The sequence below is a fragment of the Zosterops lateralis genome (assembly GCF_965231275.1).
Source record: "Zosterops lateralis genome assembly, chromosome: 24".
Classification (NCBI taxonomy): domain Eukaryota; kingdom Metazoa; phylum Chordata; class Aves; order Passeriformes; family Zosteropidae; genus Zosterops; species Zosterops lateralis.
This window is the reverse complement of record NC_139784.1, coordinates 2,681,223-2,687,611: the sequence shown is the minus strand read 5'-3', so window position 1 is coordinate 2,687,611 and position 6,389 is coordinate 2,681,223. Positions and strand designations below refer to the sequence as shown.

The following is a 6,389-nucleotide window of genomic DNA, read 5'->3' as shown; positions in this document are numbered from 1 at the left end:
GGCAGGGTTAATCCTGCCTGGTGTAAGTAAGTCAGAAATGGTGACCACAGCATCCTGCCTGTAGCTTGTGAGAGGGCCATGAGCTGGGGAAGGTGTGTGCTGGGCTCTGTTAGGTAAGAACCAAGTTGCCATGGGAACTATCACTCCATCAAACCGCTTGATATTATTTTTTGGTGGCCCCTTCCTCCTATCACTGAGTGCAAACCAACATCAGGGTTTCTTCTCTGCTGATCTGAGCATTTTCCTGCCTCATGCCTTCAGCAAGGACTCTCCTCACTGAGGCTTTTGAATGTCAGAGAGGCTTCCCTGCACAGAGTCTGGAAAAGACTAATTCAGTCAGCAGGAAATCTATGTCATCAAAGCTGTGTTTCTAATCCACGTGGTCTTTAGGGGAGTTGGATTTCAGCAATCTCCATCCCAGCCTGAGAAGAAAAGGCACAGAAAACCCACAACATTTTGGCCAAGTGCAACTTTATTTCTGTCATTAGTACAGAAACCTCAGGTGCATGTGCAATACATTTGGCAGAAAAATAGAGGCTTAATAAAGAAATGATCATTGTCTGGTTGAATTGAATCACTTCAGATCCTACACAGCTCTTCTCATCTGCAATACACACTTATTTTATTTAATCTAACCCAGAGCTCCAAAAGGGAACTACTGGGCTTGAATTCCCTCAGCAGTAATACTCCAGTTCCACAGGCAGTAACACAACATGCCTGGGAAAGGTGCTTTTCAAAGGCCATGTATCTGGAGGGAGCATTACAGTTATCAAAACTATTGAAGCAGGTTGGGCACTTGTGTGCAAATGCCAGAAGAGTGCAGAGATCGGCTTGGAAGGAGGAATGAGGAAAAATCCACTGTTCTCAGTTCTCAGAGGAGAGGAAACAGCAAAAGCACTTCAAATTTTTCAGTGTAAATCAGTTGGCCAGGCAGGAGTGAGCAGTATTCAATGTCTTCAGGGGAAGGTGCTGCCTTGTGTCCTGGGTGGTCTCTGTCAGCAGCTCTGGCCCTGCATGTTCAAGACCCTTGTGCTGCTGGTTCACCTTCTTTCCTGCTCTGCTTTGGGTTCCTCTTCCCTTCATTCCTTATGTCTGGAAGTGGAAAAGGAGGTTTTAAACTACATTTAATGAAATTGGGCCTAAGAACCGCTGTTTGATATCTGTCAGATCAGGACAAATACACTCACAAAAGTTCAGCTGGACTATGTTTTTTGCCACTTTGGATATTTAAGTTTAAAAATCCTCCACCTTCCCCTTGTTACTCTCACATGTTTCTATTTTGGAATGCTTGTCTTTGAATCCTTATTTGTCTGGATTTTACTCCAGGCTTTGTACGGTGCTATTTGAAATAGTCAGAGATATTTCTTAGGCTGTTCGTGTAATGCCTGAGTTTCTCTGGCAAACAAAATTTGGTTTGGTCATTGTTGTTGCCTTTTCCCCCAGAAATGTGCAAGAGCTGTTAAATGGAATCAGGAGCAGATGAATAGGCATGGTTCCTTGTGGGGCTGGGGACACACACAGGGACAGGCAGTCACTGCTGGCATGTGCTTCCCTGTTTTCTACAAACCAAGCTGTGTGCCTGCTTACCTCAGAAAAGAAACAACTTGATACTCATGAGGGTATTGAAGGCAATGGTCTTTGCCAGCAGGACTCTCAAACCCAACACAGCCATGGACAGCATGTTCACTCTCTGCTCTTCAGCATCTGCTCAGTGACCAGAAAAGAGGGGACAGATCATGGTCTGAGTTTTGATGTTGTGATCTTGGCAGAAAGTGGGAAAATCCACAGGTGACAGTTGAAGGGAAAGGAAGAGCAGCAAAGGAACAGACGATAGAGAACACGGCAACAACAGGGGAGCCCAGGGTCTGTCTGCATTGCTTTTTGCTTCCTGGGGCTTGTGTATAATTGCAGGAGCTGCCTTGGAACAGCAGCCTGTGTCTGCTGAATGTGTTGTGTTCTCATTCCTCTTCCCTGGAGAAAATCCATTCCCTTGCCTTTATCCCCCAAATAGAAATGTAACTTCACAATGATTTTGTGTAACTCACCTTGTGCTGAGGGGTCTGTGCAGTTGCAAACCCTGGCACTGGCCCCTTCAGCACCCTGAATGACCTTCAGAACTACAAAAACAGTCCCACAAAATATAAAATGTGATTGATTAGATAAAGTTCCAAGCAGTCCACACTTTTAACTTGTTGTTGGTGTTAGAATGGCTGTTTCAGGTTGTGCTGCAGGAGGTTTGCTGCTACAGGGTGAAATATGTAGTCATAAAGAAATCCACACTTTAAACACATCTATTGTGTCTTCCCTCTTCCTCACAGAGGTATTAAACTGTAGAAACCATTTCTTTCACATACTTTGAAATATCCATCATCTCTCCCTGCTGAAATACCAGATGTCTTTCTCATTTCTGCTGGCTGCCCTAGGCAATGCTGACCAGCAGGAGAACACCAAGCACCACAGGACACTGTCCCTAGAATTACATTGCACCTGTGCCACCAAACTGTACCTGGCAGTATTGTTATCACGCTGCTGTCGAACCTGTCCGTGCAGATCAGCTGTGCTGTCGAAGCAGATGTGTTCTGTTCCTTAGAGGACATCTCCAAGCTGGTGTTCTTTGTATGGAAAACTGTTGGCAAAGGTGTTGTTTTCCTAGTGGTGCCACGATCTTTTGATTTAGGTGATTTCTCCACAAGGACCTCTAGAACATAAGGTTTTGGATTGTTTGTGAAAAACCCCTTGGTTTTGGCATGATTGATTTTACTGCAAGATTATCTGAGTGCTGAGTGACCAAAAATTCATATATACTCCAGCTGTGACTAATTTGTAACATTCCCATTTACTGTATTTTATGTCATTATTCCTTGCCATAAGAAGTGCAAGTAATGAAAGAAGATTGCTTTCACTTGCATAGGCTGTCGTACAAGAAAAATTTTGGTGCAAAAAGTATTTAGAAGGGAATAAGCTAGTGTGGTACCATGACTTGTTTTTTCAATTGAATACCTTTGCCTGTAGATCATGTCATTTATGGAGAGTCAATGGCAATCTCAAAAACTAGTGTCAGGACTTAACTCAGGTTAGCAATTTGATTTCGAGTAAAATCATGGAGCTGATTGGAACCCTCCAGCAGCCTTCCTTGCCAGGAAGGCCTCAGCTTATGAAAGGTTGTTAGACACATCCACAAAGATTTATGTGTCTGATTTGACAGGAGCATCCTGAGGGGTCTCTTGGGTAAAGAGAGGTGCATTAGGCTTTTCATTTGGCGTGGTGTCTGCCTTGCAGTCAGCTCAAGAAATCCCTCAAGTCTAACATTTTGTCCATCCCAGGGCACTGCTGGAAGTTTGATCAAGGGGCTCTGATTTTACAGCCTTTCCCCATCAGCCCTATGCCACTGCTGAGGAACTGAGGTGAAAGCCACATGGTGCTCTGCCAGAACTCCATGGCTGGGCTCTCCTGATGCAACAGGCAGAACCACACACTTGTCCACACCCACAGCAACCAGAGAGCCAAGAGAAATCCAACATTGCCTTCCCACGTGTTGTAGCATGGTTGGCCAGAGCCTGTCAGTCCTGTGCATTCTGTGATCTCTGAGAAGACCTTGAAAGGCTTTTCATGTGGTCTCCTTGCCAGGCTTTCCTAACAGCCAGAAAACAAAGGAGCTGCTTCTCTGCAATAACTGCCTGGGCAAGATCATCAGCAAGAAATAATGTACCCAGTGCACTTGTAGTTCAGAGAGCAGAGGATTTGTTTTTTCTGACCCCAGAAGGCCCCCCCGGGTCCCACTAGTTTGCATGACCTGACCATACAGCCATGAATTCCTACCACTGCTTTCTTCTGGAAGGGATTTGTGTTTTCTGTTCTGACCATTTATTTGGACAGAATGTTGTACTTCTCCTTCACTTTAGTCTTATAAAGTCTCAGGAGTATTCATATATTCTCAAAAGTCCTGCGCCATAGCATTCTCAATGAATGTTTGATCTGGAATAATCCAACCTGAGCCAAATGAAAAACCTCCTCTGCTCTTAACTAAACCCTCAATAGAATATGCCTGGAGTATCCCACAGTGATACTGATGGTTGTTATTTTATGTCATTTGGATTTGGGGCATTCTCAAAAGGACTAATAACCACAACAATAATATAACAATAATTTAATATATAATATAAAACATATATAAAACATATATAACACATATGTCACATATGTCACAAGGAATTCAAAACCAGAAGGGGGAGGTTGCTGACATTGTGGAAATTTTGCTTCAACTTACTAAGTATTTCAGCAGTCTCAAAATGGACTTTGATATTTTGTCTATATCTAGAAAGAGAAAATCATGGAAGACTATGGAAAGAACAGGTCTTTCCTCAGAATGGTAAATATGCATTCCTTTGTCCCTTTGGAATTTGAAGTGCATTGAGATGATTCCCAAACACACATTTATTCCCATGCAACATATCCTACAGATATGGACAGATATTAGGCAGCACCTAAGACTGTCCCATGTGTTTCTGGAAGGATAGCGGGTGGTTTTAGCTATGTAACATAACATGGGACATTTTTGTAGTACTTTAAAGACATGCAGACCTCTGAAAATACAGCAACAGTTCCAGAGGGATGAACTTGAATCTTTAAGATAACACAGATCTACATCACAAACCCCTCTCCAAATACAACATTCACATTCCCTTAGAAAACCTTGGGGTGACATGTACGTTTGTCATCCATCATGGAATTCCAAAAAAAGATAGGAATAACTGAGACTTCTTATAATCCCACAGAACTCACACAACTTGGGAGACAATTGTCTTTCATTCCAGGAGCTCTTGGATATGAGGCTCTTGTGAGAATTTAAGCCCAAGGCTATTTAACCTCCTTCCTCCTCTGTCCCCAGGGCAGTGCAATTGCTTCCCTGGGGACACGGTCAGTGTGGTGCCAGTGTCAAAACAGAACTTCTCAAACTAGGCAGTCCCAGATCTGTCTCCAAACTCCTCACCACTGTGAGCTTTTCACTGAGCTCTGCATTCCTGCCCCAAGTCAGGCAGTGGAAATCCACTGGAGAATTGGACACTGGACAGGAAATTGGAGCCAGAGTGCTGCCCAAAGTGGGAATCAGTTATCACATGCTAAGTAGTGCTCTGCTAGTGTTTGGGGATCATGGGATAATGGTGCTCTGCAGAATCAGCCCAGTTGTTCCTGGGAAACCTTCCTGAGCAGATCCAAGCTGAGGATTTGGCTTGAAAGCCTGGCTGGACAGCAAGTGCATTCAAGGGATTATTGCAGCTGAAAAGTCTTTCCGTGAACCCAAACAATTAAACTCCTTTTTTCACCCCCACCTTAATTTTAAGTAAAGTTTTAGAAATAGAGAAATATCACTTACTTGGTATAACCGTGAGAATTGTCCCTGGTCCAGTTCGTGTCCACACACTGCTTACACTGATTCCAATAATAGACTCTTTCCTCATCATGTTGGAAAGTGTTGTAAATCAAGAGATGGAAAGACAGATAGTAGGCCTAATTATCCATAAATGAAACTCCATGACAGATTCCAGATGTACATTTACATTGTAAACTGGAAAGGGAAAAAATTACTTTAATAGTTCAATGATTTCAGTTAGCTTTATTGAGTATAGAATTTTCAACTTCTCCCTTTCTTCCATCTTTTAAAAACCCCCTGAGGTCTTTTATGTGTCTAGGATAAAAAGAAATATAAAAAGAAAATTCTATTTCTCTTCTTAAATATTACATTCTCCTCTCTTCTTTCTTTCCCAAAATATTTCACCTTATTTCCTTCTATTTTGTTTTTGTACAGGTCCCTATGCTCTTTATATTATTGTGGTACCCCAGCCCAATACACTGTGATATATTTCATAGCAAAAACTGTCTCTGTTTCACTACACAGAATTTTGGATTATACAGGCAGTCACATGACTTCCTCTGTGGTTTGAGACCTGACATACCACATTAATAAACACCAAATGTCTTTCAAGGAAGAATCTAAAATAGAATCTGAAATCTTGAGTTGTAAATGAGAACTTGGGGATTACATGACACCTCTGAAAAGTCTGAGGGACTTAAGCTGGATAGAAAGCAGGAAAATTATCTGTACTTTTTTAGTTATTTCAAAGCATTTCTGAACATTCTTCTGACTTGCAGAAAGCTATCCACATTTTCCCCTTTGTTTCAGTGCTCAGAAGCAGGAGGAATGTGCCCTCTGGGCTCTTAGAATTGGTGGCTGGGGGTCCTTTAGTACCTTAGAAAGTCTTCATGCTGTTTTAGGTAAGAGGAGAAAGTAGGCAAAATGATGGTTCTTTGTTGTGTAGAGGCACTGAAACCTTGGGAGTGAGGATCAAAGAGTGAAGGAGTGTGTTGATATTGCAGGGGAGGGTCACAGA

At 42.6% G+C, this 6,389-nt stretch overlaps 1 long non-coding RNA gene across 1 annotated transcript; it reads right to left on the bottom strand.

The window, feature by feature from the left end:
- Positions 1 to 465: 465 nt before the first annotated feature.
- On the bottom strand, positions 466 to 5,883 carry LOC310918619. The gene is made up of 5 exons (XR_014591692.1): positions 5,777 to 5,883; positions 5,375 to 5,566; positions 2,507 to 2,698; positions 1,588 to 1,704; positions 466 to 1,092 (listed from the first exon to the last, which is right to left on the bottom strand). It is a non-coding gene; the product is annotated as an uncharacterized lncRNA (long non-coding RNA).
- Between the last annotated feature and the right edge of the window lie 506 nt (positions 5,884 to 6,389).